Raw genomic sequence first — 13,939 nt, 5'->3', positions numbered from 1 at the left:
ATGGACATTGTTCTGTGACTTGCTCCCTCCCCACTTAACATTATTTCATATTAAAAATGTTGGTCAGTGGGGATGGGGAGGAGGGTGTCAATGGGGGAAAAAGGAGAAATATCTGTAACAAAAATAAATTAATAAAAAAATGTCAGTCAATGCCAAAAAATTGAGTGCACATAATGGAAACTTGAAAAGAATGTATTTAGCCTTTCAGAAAAGTCTCCTGCAAAGTATTTTTCTCATTTCTCTGTGGCCCTGAAAACTTTTCCACAGGCTGGTTAAATCCATTCCTCTAATTCCAGGTAAGACTTACACTTGGACCACCCCAGAGAAACATTTTAGCTACTCTGTCCTCATAGTACACAATGTCACTACTTGCTTCCTAGTTACACACTGTACAATCCCCAGTGGTGACATTTGTTCTTGGTACAACTGGCTTCAAATGAAATTGCCCTTCTTCAATATTGTTATTGGCAGGCGAATGAGAAATTACAGATTTGGGGCTGAAAAAAAAATAGTGTTTCATTCTGGAAACATATATGGACTTTTATCTCACTTCCTTGGGGAATAGAGACATAATGGATGAAAGAAGTTCCGGCTGCTTGCAAGAACCAAATAGAGCCCCAGACACTTAGCAGTGACAGGTGTCAATTGTAATCTTTTCATATAAAAGTTTATTAAATTATAAAAGGGGTTTGCACCAGGTTTTATCTACCAACTGTCCCTTTTCACCCTTGGGATGGTATGAGGATTGCTTTTTTTTTTTAAAGATCATACTACTGCACTGGCCAGTTTGGCTCAGCGGTTAGAGCATCGGCCTGCAGACCAGAGAGTCCCGGGTTCGGTTCCCGCTAAGGGCATGTACCTCGGTTGCAGTTTGTCCCGATCCTGGTTGGGGTTGTGTGGGTGGCAACCAGTCGATGTGTCTCTCTCACATCGATGTTTCTCTCCCTCTCTCTCGTTTCCCCTTTCTCTCCCTCGTGCTCTATCTGAAGATAAATGCAAAAAAATGTCCTTGGGTGAGGATTAAAATAAATAAATAAATAAAGATCATACTACTATAAACTACCTTTAGTTAGCAGCGAACTCTTAACAAGCACTAGGATCACTTGGAGAACTTGGAAGTTTTAAAGATGAAATTATCAGATGTAGTATTGTATCTTACCAGAGAAAGGCAGTGATATTTATTTAGTTTCTACTTGATTCAAAATCAAATGTTAATCTGGACTTGGTTCTAGATTTGAGTCTTGTTCATTTGCTTATTCAGCAGGTATTCACCAAAATCCTACCATGTGCCAGGAGCTGAAGATACAATGTTGAAGAAAAGAGCCAACGTTTAGAGTCCAGAGAGGAAGTCAGATAAAGAAACAAGTAGCTTCCTTAGAGCCCAGACTGATGTTGCTCTGATAAGAAACATGAGACTCCAGGAACAGAAGGGAGAGCTACCAACCTGGACCCACGGTGTCAGGTAAGACGTTCTTGAAGAAGGATATTTGAACTGAAGGATGAATAGGGTAGATGGAGGAAGAGTGTTTGAGGCAGAGAGAACACTGTGCATGGAGGCTTGGAGGCAAAAATCGCCGTTGGTTCCTTTGAGAATGCGAAAGGTCAGTAAGTTGGAAGATAGAGCAAGAGGTAAAGATAGATGAGGCAGACAGGTGGACAGGGACCAGATGACGGAGGTCTATTGTAGGGGTTTGGATTTTATTTAGAAGGCAATGGGGGAATAATGAACTGTTTAGGCTGATAAGTGATGTGGTCACATTTGTCTTTTAAAAGATCGCTCTAGGCCCTGGCCAGTTTGGCTCAGCGGTTAGAGCGTTGGCCCGAAGACCGGAGAGTCTCAGATTCAGTTCCCGCTAAGGGCACGTACCTTGGTTGCAGTTTGTCCCCGGCCCCTGTTGGGGTCGTGTGGGTGACGGCCACTTGATGTGTCTCTCTCACGTCGATGTTTCTCTCTTTCTCTTCCTCCCTCTCTCCCTCCCACTCTATCTGAAGATAAATGCAAAAATGTCCTCGGGTGAGGATAAAAAAAAAAATCACTCTAGTTGCTGCAAAGAGAATGTGCTGGGAGGGACAAAACTGGAAGCAACAAGAACAGTGAGCTAAGCTGTTAGCTGCTGTAATCCAGGCGGCAGGGTTGGAGAGAAGGGGACCAGTTCTGGGTAGAACCGACAGGATCTGACATTTGAAGGCGCAAGGAAGAGGGAAGAGTTAAGGATGATTTCCAGATTTCTAACTTGGACAGTGGCTAGGTGGTGGTGGACAGGGGGTGTTTTGAAGAAGAACTTGCCTTTCATGGCAAAAAACAAAAAATATCTGTGGCTTTTCTGGTTTTCCTGTTTTCTAGGCTATGAAATCAGATACCAACCCTTGTGTTGAATGTTATGCTAAGCAGTATTCAAGATTAGTTGCAGTTTTCCATAATTTTAAGAAATATTATTCAATTTGTAAAAGATAGGCAGGTTGGAGGAATTCAAAAACGTCCATCCGTGTGTCGCTTCCTAATGCAAGACAGAGTTGAATAAAGCTTTGCCTTCATGAGATGTCTTTACAAGACACTAGCTTGGTCACTCTCCATGTTCTTTCTTCTTAATTAAAAAAAAAACAAAAAAACAAAAAAAACAAAGCAATGCCTGCACATAGTTTAAAACGATACAGAACTGAATGATATTAAATGGAAAGCAGCAGTCCTCCTTCCCAGACTCCACTTCCTAGAAATATCTGCTCTCAACTACTTTAGCTATTTAATTTGATATTTTCTTCCATATTTCTAAATAATGTCCTTATGTTTTTTAAATTAACATTTTCGAATAGGTAATGCATTCCTATGGCTCTAAAAACATACAAAAAGACATAAGAGTGTCTCTTCTACTGTCTTCCATCCACCTTGTTTCTACCCAACTCCACTTCCCTCGGGTACATTGTTACTGGTTGTCCGTGTATACCTACATACCAGAAAATGGCATTATATGTTTACTTCTTCTTCCTGTTTCCTTTTTTTATATATAAAAGATGGAATAGGCCCTGGCTGAGTAGTTCAGTTGGTTAGAGCATCGTTCCGATACACCAAAGTTGTGGGTTCAATTCCCAGTCAGGGCACATACAAGAATCAACCAATGAATGCATAAATAAGTAGGACAACAAATTGATGTTTCTCTCTCTCCCTGCCCCCCACCCAAAAGCAATTAAAAACAATTTTATCCTCGGGTGAGGATAAAAAAACAAAACAAAAGAAAAAACAGCCCTGGCCCGTTTGGCTCAGCGGTTAGAGCGTCGGCCTGTGGTCCAGAGAGACCCGGATTGGGTTCCCGCTAAGGGCACGTACCTCAGTTGCATTTTGCCCCTGGCCCTGGTTGGGTCGTGTGGGTGGCCCTTTCACGTCAATGTTTCTTTCTCTCTCTCTCTTCCTCTCTCTCCCTCCTGCTCTATCTGAACAAAAAATGAAAAAGTGGCCCTGGTCGATTTGGCTCAGCGGTTAGAGCATTGGCCTGCGGTCCAGAGAGACCCAGGTTCGGTTCCCTCTAAGGGCGCGTACCTCGGTTGCAGTTTGTCCCCGGCCCTGGTTGGTCGTGCGGGTGGCAGCCACTCGATGTGTCCCTTTCACATCGATGTTTCTCTCTCTCTCTCTCTTCCTCTCTCTCCTTCCCACTCTATCTGAACAAAAAATGGAAAAATGTCCACGGTGAGGATAAAAAAAAAAAATGAAAAAGTGTCCTCAGGTGAGGATAAACAAACAAACAAACAAACAAAAAACAAGATGGTATCATATCCTGTATCAATTATAATAGGTTGCGGTAACAATCCAAACATCCGTGTGGGAGGGAAAATTTCTCCTCTTTTCCTCTTTGGTCTTCTGGCTGGTCTAATAATCAAATTGACATGAGCCAGATCCACAGGAGAAAATAACCAAATTTAATTATGTATGTACATGCAAGAGTTCCTTAAGAACATGGGTTCCTCATCTGGCTGGTGTGGCTCAGTGGTTGAACGTCGACCCATGCACCAAAAGGTTGCCAGTTTGATTCCCAGTCAGGACACATGCCCAGGCTGTGGGCCTGATCCCCAATGGGGGGCATGCAGGAGGCAGCCAATCAATGTTCTCTCTCATTGATGTTTCTATCTCTCTCTCCCTCTCCCTTCCTCTCTCTCTAAAATCAATGAAGGAAAAAAACTTCTTTTTAAAGAATATGGGTCCCCAGAACAAAGGGGCAGTTGAGGCTTATATGCTAAGGAGAAAAGTGGGGGGGATCGTGTTCTGGAATTTCAGAGGGGAGGAAGGCAATCTAGAGGAAGATGAAAAGTACAAATATTTGGTAAACAAGCATTTGCTGGGTCATCTTTAACAGTGGGGACACAGAGAGGGCTTTGATCAAATGAGCCTTCCTGGATCCCCCCCTATCACACCTAGTTCATATTTAACTGTAGGTGTCTGTAATGATATCTCCCTTCCTGGCTTAGGTCCTCTGTTGAAATCCTTTTATGCAGTTAGGAGGAAGCTTAAAGTTTCTTCCTGAGTCTTTTTATTTTTTATTTTTTAGAGACAGAGGAAGGGGGGGAAAGAGAGACAGAGAGACAGAGACATCGATGTGAGAGAGAAACATCCATCTCCTGTGTGTGCTCTGACCAGGGACTGAACCCATACTGGGCATACTGGGCATGTGCCTGACCTGGAAGCAAGCCGGTGACCCTCTCGTGCACAGGATGACACTCAACCAACTGAACCATACTGGTCAAGGCCTGAGTCTTCTGTTTTATGAAAACAACCAGCTTAAAATAATCAGGCCCTGGCCGTTTTGGCTCAGTGGTTAGAGTGTCAGCCCGCAGACCAGAGACCTGGGTTCGGTTCCCGCTAAGGGCACGTACCTCGGTTGCAGTTTGTCCCCATCCCGGTTGGGGTCCTGTGGATGGCAACCAATCAATGTGTCTCTCTCACATCGATATTTCTCTCCACCCCCCCAATCTGAAGATAAATGCAAAAAAAAAAAAAAATGTTCTCCGGTGAGGATAAAAAAACAATCAGTATCCCCCACCAGAAAAGGTGCATTTTGGGGTGGCAGACTCTGCATCCTCACATCTCAGTGGCTTCTTGCTCACAGATCCTTCATGTCCATCCTGGGTTGCTCCGCATTTCCTCACACAGGTTGCAAGACCGCAGAGTCCCTGCCATCTGGAGAGTCATGCTTGCAATGGCAAGGGGCAGGGAATGTGACAGACCACTCACTGGCTTCTTCCCAGGGGTGACACATGTCTCTTCTGTCCCATTCAGTGACCAAAGCATACCACGTAGACCTGACAGCTTATAGGGGGCAGGGAGCTGCAAACTCACCATGCGCCCAGGGCTCAGAGAGCCAGACATCAGTGAACAGCATTGCCGATTACCTCTGACGCACTCCCTGCTGCACCTTGCTTCTTCAGCTCAGAAAATGTTTAATCAATCGTGCCAGTTCAGTAAATAGAGCATCCTTATTCTTTTTTTAAAGCAGATGGACATTCGCATTATTTTTAATATTTCCTTCACAAAAAATGCTGCAGTGAATACTCAGCTGTTATTTTGCAAACATGTGCATTTATGTCTAGGATAAATTTCCCTTTAGTGGCATTGCTGGTTCACAGGTGCACCCATTTGTAGTTTTGGTAGGTACAGCCAGTCGTACTCCACAGGGGTTAGGCCAGCAACGTATGGCAATGCCTCTCTCCCCACACGTCCCTAATAAACAGTAAATGGCCCTGGCCGGTTGGGCTCAGAGGTTAGAGCGTCGGCCGCAGACCCACGAATTGTGGGTTCCATTCCAGTTAAGGTCATGTACCTAGGTTGCGACTCATCCCTGGCCCTGGTTGGGGTCGTGGGGGAGGCAGCCACTCAGTGTGTCCTTTTTATGTCGATGTTTCTCTCTCTCTCTCTTTTTCTCTCTCTCTCTTCCTCCCACTCTATCTGAACAAAAATGGAAAGATGTTCTCGGGTGAGGATAAAAACAAAAATAAATAAATAATAAAAATAAATAGTAAATGAATATTTACTTCTTCCACACTATACCCCCCCCCACCACCACACACACACACACACACACATACACTCCCTCCCCCACATCTTCTCTGCTCCATACTAGCCTCACAGTTTTGGGTGAATTGCACAGTCAGTGTGCCTTCTTATGACATGTAAATATATTTAGTTATAGCTCCCAGAAGTGTATCATAGGAAGATTTCCTTTCACGTGCTCTTTCTGCCCCTGACCCCCGGACTTCATAATGGCCTTGGTTTTTTACTCAGAATTAGAGCAAGACTGCTGCTCTGCCCTTTCAGCCCTGCATCCTACCTCAGCCACGGCACGAGTTAGGATTAAACTCCTGTTTTGAGTATGCCACTCGTTTTCTATATCTCCGTGTTAAAGCAGCTTAAGTCTTTCCTGACACACTGTTCCTTTCTGTGTGACCTCTTTTTCGCCCTCGTCCCCGCTGAAAGTTTTAGGATCCACTTTTTAATCCCCACGTCCTGAAATTCCATGATGATAGCCCTGTCATGGGCCTTTCTAAAGCCAGTGGTGCAATTTCACCATGAGCTTCAAACTACTCTAAAAAATAAAGTCTTTAAGTCGGTGTACTTTCAATCGAAATTACTGTGTGTTTTCAATACGGTGGCCTTTTCTTGTCTCATGTCTTCAAGAAGTAGCTCCTATCCATTTTCTCTCTAGTATCTGCCCGAAACGTTTATCATTTAGCATTTGTCTCTCTCCCTGACAGCTGTCCTTCCCCATCGCCAAATGTTTGCCTGCCCCTCCCCCGCTTTCTAGATTTTTATCTTTAAAATGTTTTGTTTTTGTTTTTTAAGGCCCTGTTGGTTTCCATTTCTAAGAATTCTTACTCGTATTTTTTTTTACCTCTGTGAACATATGAAGTGTAGGGTTTTGTCCCTTCATTTCCTTTCGTTTTTGCTTGTGTTGTCACTCATGTTGGAGGCTTCTCAAAGGTTGGGTGACGTGGCACCGTCCGTCCACATGTCAGGGCGGGGCAGCTCCACGTGGGCTGGCAGGGTTTGTCAGCAGAGGTGACTGGGTGGCGGCAGGTCTTTTTCTTTGAGGCACTCCCAAATGTCATCCTGGGGACTTCCTCCAGGGCAGAGTAATTGCTCAAGAGGAGAGGTCTGTCGTTTCCTGGCACTGGGGGGACGTATGCCTCACCCTCCAAGTTGACAGGTGTGGGGTAGACATCACACATACACTCCAAACTAGCTTTCATGTATAAAAATATTATTGATTCACTTTAGCAGGCCAAGGGTTATAACATATACCTGTTATAACATGTGTATATTTGTTTATTCATTTAACAAATATTAATAACGAGTCCCTCAGGATGTGTGTGATCATGTGTGATCATGGGTACTGGGAAGACAAAAGTGAGAAAAACCAAGTCCCTGCTTTGACTTGTAGATGTGATCAAATGTCTGTCCAGGTACTGACTGCGGCTGTGGAAGTGGAGTGGAGGGCACCAGGGCAGTGGGGGGTTGGGTAGAGGGGACTCTATTCCTTTCTGCTCATTTCACTGATATCGAGTTTCCTTTCCTGCTTCTCCCCTTCCCCTCAAGAGCCACAAATACCAATTATATATTTTTGGACTAAAATGCTTTGATAAAACCTTTGACAAGCTAATACTCCCATTTATATCTTAATATTAATTACATTAACCAGACAATTGCTTAAACTTAACTAAACTATGGAATGTTAAATAGTAAGAAAGAGAAAGTTAAGAGAAAGCTAAATGCATTTGGTTGCTTGGGAAGGGAGAGCTACGTCGGCATTCTGTCTGAGTTGCGTGGGTCTCAGAGCAGAAATCAAAAGGGCTAGATACAGGGCAAGAAGGGAGGGAACCAGCAAATATCTGGGTGGTGGACAAGGAGGACTGTAAACTCTTCTTTGGGGAACAGGCACCTTCCTCCCAGGTGTTACATCACTGGTTTTGAGATGCTTGGATTCAAACAGATGCAGGAGGTGTTCTGTAAGGTTCTGGTGGGCACAGGAGAGGATTCAGCAGACGGGAGTGTCAGATGATGGTCGAAACTTAGCAAGGTTGTTGTTGTTGTTGTTACTATTATTATTTTTGTTATTTTATTGTTTTTAAACAAGGACTAAGTGGTTCCATTACAGAAGTGTGGAGTGGGCAAAGTAATTTTACAGGCAGCTTGGAGGTCTTCCAGGTGGGACATTCCTGAGTTAGGTGTAGCGTTAAGGGTATCTGAAATAAAGGAGAGAGTCTCTGAGCGTGTGCGAGGCATGTAGAGAGGGGAAGTATGTCAGTTTGGAAGAGGACTTTGTTGCTGTTTTACTTAGGCTTCTAGGGACACCCCTCCCCCACTTCTGAAAATCTTCTCTAGCTGGTTTTGGTTTCCCTCCAGGCGGTAATGAGTAAATTGAAAAGTTGATCACCCTCTTTTATTTTTAAAGCCAGAAGTTATTTTTTTTTTCTTAATTAATTTATTTATTTTTAAATTTTTTTTATCCTCACCCGAGGACATTTTTCCATTTTTTTGTTCAGATAGAGTGGAAGGAAGAGAGAGAGAGAGAGAGAGAGAGAGAGAGAGAGAGAGAAACATCAACGTGAAAGGGACACATCGAGTGGCCGCCACCCGCACAACCAACCAGGGCCAGGGACCAACGGCAACCGAGGTACGCGCCCTTAGCGGGAACCGAACCCGGGTCTCTCTGGACCACAGGCCGACGCTCTAACCACTGAGCCAAGTTGGCCAGGGCAAGCCAGAAGTTATTTCTATTTAAAAAATGCTCAAGAGACTTTTAAAAGGCCCAAAGGTGTCCAGGTTTAATTTAAGATCATTCTGAGGTGGTGTCCGTTGGTTTCTTCATTACTGAGGCATCAACTTGATTCTTGTTAATGAAACACCCCGCTCTTTTTAGTCGGGTTGTAATGATTCCCTCTGACTCCTGGTATCTTTCATAAATGGCCATCAGCTCATGAATGATGAAAAATGTAATACCAGAAATACTCACAAAACGTCTGCAGAGTCTACTTGAATATCCTTTCTGCATTATCTTTGTAACCAGTTCCAATGATTATCAATTTGGGTACCAGAGACCATGATGTGTGTCACCTGCAAAGACTGGTATTAAATGCAGCTCTTTCAAAACAGAAAGCAGCGCCCTGGCTGGTTTGGCTCAGCGGTTAGAGTGTCTGGCTGCGGACCAGAGAGACCCGGGTTCGGTTCCCACTATGGGCATGTACCTCGGTTGCAGTTTGTCCTCCAGCCTCTGGTTGGGGTTGTGTGGGTGGCAACCAGTAGATGTGTCTCTCTCACACCGATGTTTCTCTCTCTCTCTTCCCCCACCTCTCCCTCCTGCTCTATGCAAAAGTGTCCTCGGGTGAGGATAAAAAAATAAAAAAAAATTAAAAAACAAACAAAGCAGCAAACACCCTTCAAGATGAAACACCCCACCCTCAGCGGTTCTCAACCTGTGGGTCGCGACCCCTTTGGGGGTTGAACAACCCTTTCACAGGGGTCGCCTAAGACCATCGGAAAACACATATTTCTGATGGCGATTCATAACAGTAGCAAAATTACTGTTATGAAGTAGCAACGAAAATAATTTTGTGGTTGGGGGTCACCACAACATGAGGAACTGTATGAAAGGGTCGCGGCATTAGGAAGGTTGAGAACCACTGCTTTAGATGAATCAAAAGGAAGTCCACCCATTCCTTCTGCAGGCCTCTCCATGTAGACACCCCCTTGCCTTGTGTGTGGTCTCTTCTTGTTGCCCTTCTCTGCCTTGGGTCTTTGTTCTTGGGTTTTCTTTTTCTATGTTTTCTCTCCCCAGTTGTTCAGGCTCTCATCCCCCGTGCTCCCTGGGAGCCCTCTGTGGACATTTCTCCAGCGGTACCTTTGCTCTGTCACCGTAGGGGCTAGATCCTTCACCTCCATTGCTATTAAATGTCAGGAAAGTGTACAAAATGTAAAACGGAACAATGATGAATATCTTAATAGATAAAGAGTTCTTACAACTTAGTAGAGAGAAAAATGAATATTGCTGATTTAAGAAACATCCAGATCTGTAGAGAATCTTTATAAGAGTTTATTTGAGCCGAAACTGATTAACGGTTGTCAGGAAGCAAAATCGAACCCTCTACCCTTCAGTCCACAGGTCTATGCTCTAACCGCTGAACCACACCGGCCAGGGCAGCAGGTTAATTTTTAAGTTGATAATTTTTTTTTTTTTTGGTACATGCCCCTAGCGGGAACTGAACCCAGGACTCTCTGGTCTGTAGGCCAAGGGTTATAACATATACCTGTTATAGCACATGTATGTTTGTTTATTCATTTAACAAATATTAATAATGAGTTCCTCAGGGTGTGTGTGTGTGTGTGTGTGTGTGTGTGTGATCATGGATACTGGGAAGACAAAAATGAGAAAAATGCTCCAACCTATGAGACAAACTGGCCAGGGCTAAGTTAATAATTTTGTATGGCTCTCGAATGACATTATAAGTATCTAAATGGCCCTTGGCAAAAAAAAAAAAAAAAAAAAAAAGGTTGCTACCCAGATAGATGCACAAAAACAATACACAGGGCTTGCTTAAGGCACAGATAAACCTTTTTAAATTTTTTTTGAATTTACATAAATGCTTTATTAACAGTGGAACAGCTTCCCCATGAGCCATGCGGTCCACCCAGACATCCAGCCAGGACCCAGGCACAAATTCAGCGCAGCCTCCGAGCCTCTCGCTCTGACTCCAACAGAGTGAGCACGTCGCCCTCGCGCACGGGGCCTTTCACGTTGCGGATGATGGAGTGGCTCGTGTCGTCCATGAACTCCACACGCACCTGCATGCACTGTCCCTGGGAACCGGTCCTGCCCAGCACCTGGTGACCCTGGCTAGCTCGATAGGCTGCACGCGACTCGTGTCCATGATGGTGGCAGCCATCGGGCAGAAAAGCACAGATAAACTTTTTACTAAAGAAGTTAAATGCCTGGGGTGTGACTACCTACCATGACCTGCCCATTTAGGAATTTATGATCACACCATTCTGTGAGTTTACTTCCCGTAGAAACTTTTTTCGTCCACAGTATCCTAGTAGAAAAATGAGCACCAGTATGAAAAGCTGATGTGTACCAGTAGAAACACAAATGACCAATAAACAGGTAAAAATGGACTTTGCGGGTTTGGCTCAGTGGTTATAGCATCAGCCTGTGGATTGAAAGGTCTCAGGTTTGATTCAGGTCAGGGGCACGTACCTGGGTTGCGGGTTCGATCCCCAGCCCCAGTCAGGATCATGCGAGAGGCAGCCAATCGATGAGTCTCTCTCACATTGATGTTTCGCTCTCTCAAAAATTAATGGAAAAATATCCTTGAGTGGGGATTAACCAAAAAAAAAAAAAAAAAAACCCCACCAAAAAACAACTTAAAAAAAAATAGTTAAAAATGTTCAGGATCAGAGGTAGCTATATATAGATTATGGAGAACAGGTGACCTTTAAAAATTTGTCTCTTCTAAATGTTCTTTGATGAATATGCATTATTTCTATAACAAGAACAACAAAATATTTTCAAACCAACTGGGATTCACGTCCTAGGTGAGGAGTGAGGCAACTGTGTGTAAACGGTGGAACAGGCTTTGTATATTCACCATTCAAAAATTATTTGCATTTGAAGAGGAGTACCCGGACCTTAACACAAGAGGACACAACCACATCATCTTTTTTCTGGTTTCATTAGATGTTTCACTACTACCAAAGGGCGGAAGATACAGAATCACCCTAACACAAAGGAGGAAACTAACATATCTTTTCTTCTGGTCTCATGAGCTACAGTATCACCATTCCTACAGGACACAAGACGAAGAATCCCTGTTCCCAAAGGGTGGAGTTAATGGTGGGAATTCCTGAGCCTGTTTGAAGGAGGAGATAAAGAGACTTCCGAGCAGGCCTCTGATGTTTTAGATCACGTTGTGTGGGCAGCTGCCTTCAGAGAGATCTGAGAAGTACACAGGGCTGCTGGTTTCTTCGTCAGCTGATTAAAAGGTCTGAGCCGGCGGGAGATCACATCCACAACGCAAGGCCAGTGTAGAGCAAAATGGCTTTATTGCGTACGCCTGGGTGCAGGTGGGCTGAGTCGGGAAGGGTTCAGCCTGGAATTAGGGTTGGGGGCATCAATTATATATCCTACTTTTAGCTTCCAGCAGTTCTTGCTGATGTATCTGGCCCATTGTCCACCGTGCAGTAGGGCTGGTCTGGTATCTCGTCAGGCATCTGCTGGGTTATCCGCTGCCTTGTGGACAATCCAGATAAACCTTATCATACTCAACAAAAGGCTGAGCCAAGTCGTGCAAGCAACACAATTTCCAGTTTCCGCCTTTTGCAAACTTTTACCTTTACCCTTTAAAACATTACTAACCCTTTCACCGATCTCTGGAAGAAAAAACAGTCCTGGGGTGCATTTTTAGAGGCAGGACCATGATTTGTGGAAAGTCACAAGGAAAATGCTGGGCAGAGATATAATGGCCCCACAGGAAGTGTGGGTGGTTGTGTTACTGGACAGGGGACTGGCCCCCTAGTGGGTCTGCCTAGGGCTAGCTGGTAGTGCGTGGGTTCTTGACTTCATGCAGGAAAGATTTCACAAGACGAGTTCAGGTGATTTCTAGAGGACATTTATTGAAGCCGGGGACAGTGAAACAGGGAAGGGCCTAGGGCAGAAGAAGCGACAGGAGAGGAACCGGGGGGAAATGAGCCTCGGCTGGGCTGCTGGCTCTCTAAAGAGTGAGAGGAAAAGTTGCCTTGGGGACAGGTTCAGGGGGTTAGCCCAGGACGAGCGGCTGCTGACCACTGCTCTCTGACTGTAAGCCTCATGGGTCCCTTAGAGTTTGGGAGATGCATGCCTGTGGGGGAAGAAGAGGGGGAAGGAAAGGTGCAGGGGTGTGCCTGGGAGGGAGAGCACACTCTGGGACTTTGTTTTTGAGGGGTTTTAAAGGCTGGGAGTTTAGCCCTGGCTGGTTTGGCTCAGTGGTTAGAGCGTCGGCTTGCGGTCCAGATAGACCCGGGTTCGGTTCCTGCTAAGGGCACGTACCTCGGTTGCAGTTTGTCCCCGGCCCTGGTTGGGTCTTGCGGGTGGCAGCCACTCGATGTGTCCCTTTCACGTCGATGTTTCTCTCTCTCTCTCTCTCTCTTCCCCTCCCTCCCTCCCACTCTATCTGAACAAAATATGGAAAAATGTCCTCAGGTAAGGATTTACCAAATTAAAAAAATAAAAATAAAGGCTGGGAGTTTAGGGGAGGATCTCAATAGAATATTTATCAATCTTTTGCTGATGTGCCCAAATGAGATTTATTCCCTTAACTTCATCTCTCCTTGGATGTGGTTGGAAAATGGCACTAATTGGATTTCTACTATCTCCCAATTTAAGTCATTTAACCTCTGGTTGGGAGAAGAAGTGCAAACTATTTACTTTTTTTTTTTTTTTTTTTTTTAGATAGAGAGGAAGGGAGAGAGTGAGAGAAACATCAATGTGAGAGACAAACATGGATTGGCTGCCTCCTGCACGCTCCCTACTGGGGATTGAGCCCGCTACCCAGGCATGTGCCCTGACCGGGAATCGAACTGGGACCTCTCAGGCCATGGGACACACTCAATCCCCTGAGCCACATCAGCCAGGTGGGAAAATAGGATTTACTAGATGGCTGCAAACCACTTGTTTGTCTGTCTCGGTTTCCCTATTCTGCTTGTCCTGGCTTATGAGCCTGTCTCAGTTGAGTGAGGTCTTAGCACAGGGAGGTCTTAGAGCAGAGCCTGGCTGTCAGGAGACCAGCTAGAGGATCCCAGCCCTTGACGGACCAGATGCCTTAAGGCTACTTTTGTAAAACTTACATTCTATGATTATATTTGTCAGTGCAGCCTCCCAAGATAGCACCAGCAGGACCCATTGAAAAGATAAAGCTGAGTTTATTGCTC

The 13,939-nt window shown here is 44.8% G+C and overlaps 1 pseudogene; it reads right to left on the bottom strand.

The window, feature by feature from the left end:
- Positions 1 to 10,644: 10,644 nt before the first annotated feature.
- LOC118633464 lies at positions 10,645 to 10,905 on the bottom strand (annotated as a pseudogene).
- Between the last annotated feature and the right edge of the window lie 3,034 nt (positions 10,906 to 13,939).

The sequence above is a fragment of the Molossus molossus genome, unplaced genomic scaffold (assembly GCF_014108415.1).
Source record: "Molossus molossus isolate mMolMol1 unplaced genomic scaffold, mMolMol1.p scaffold_m16_p_18, whole genome shotgun sequence".
In the NCBI taxonomy this organism is placed as follows: Eukaryota; Metazoa; Chordata; class Mammalia; order Chiroptera; family Molossidae; genus Molossus; species Molossus molossus.
This window is presented reverse-complemented; position numbering and strand designations above follow the sequence as displayed.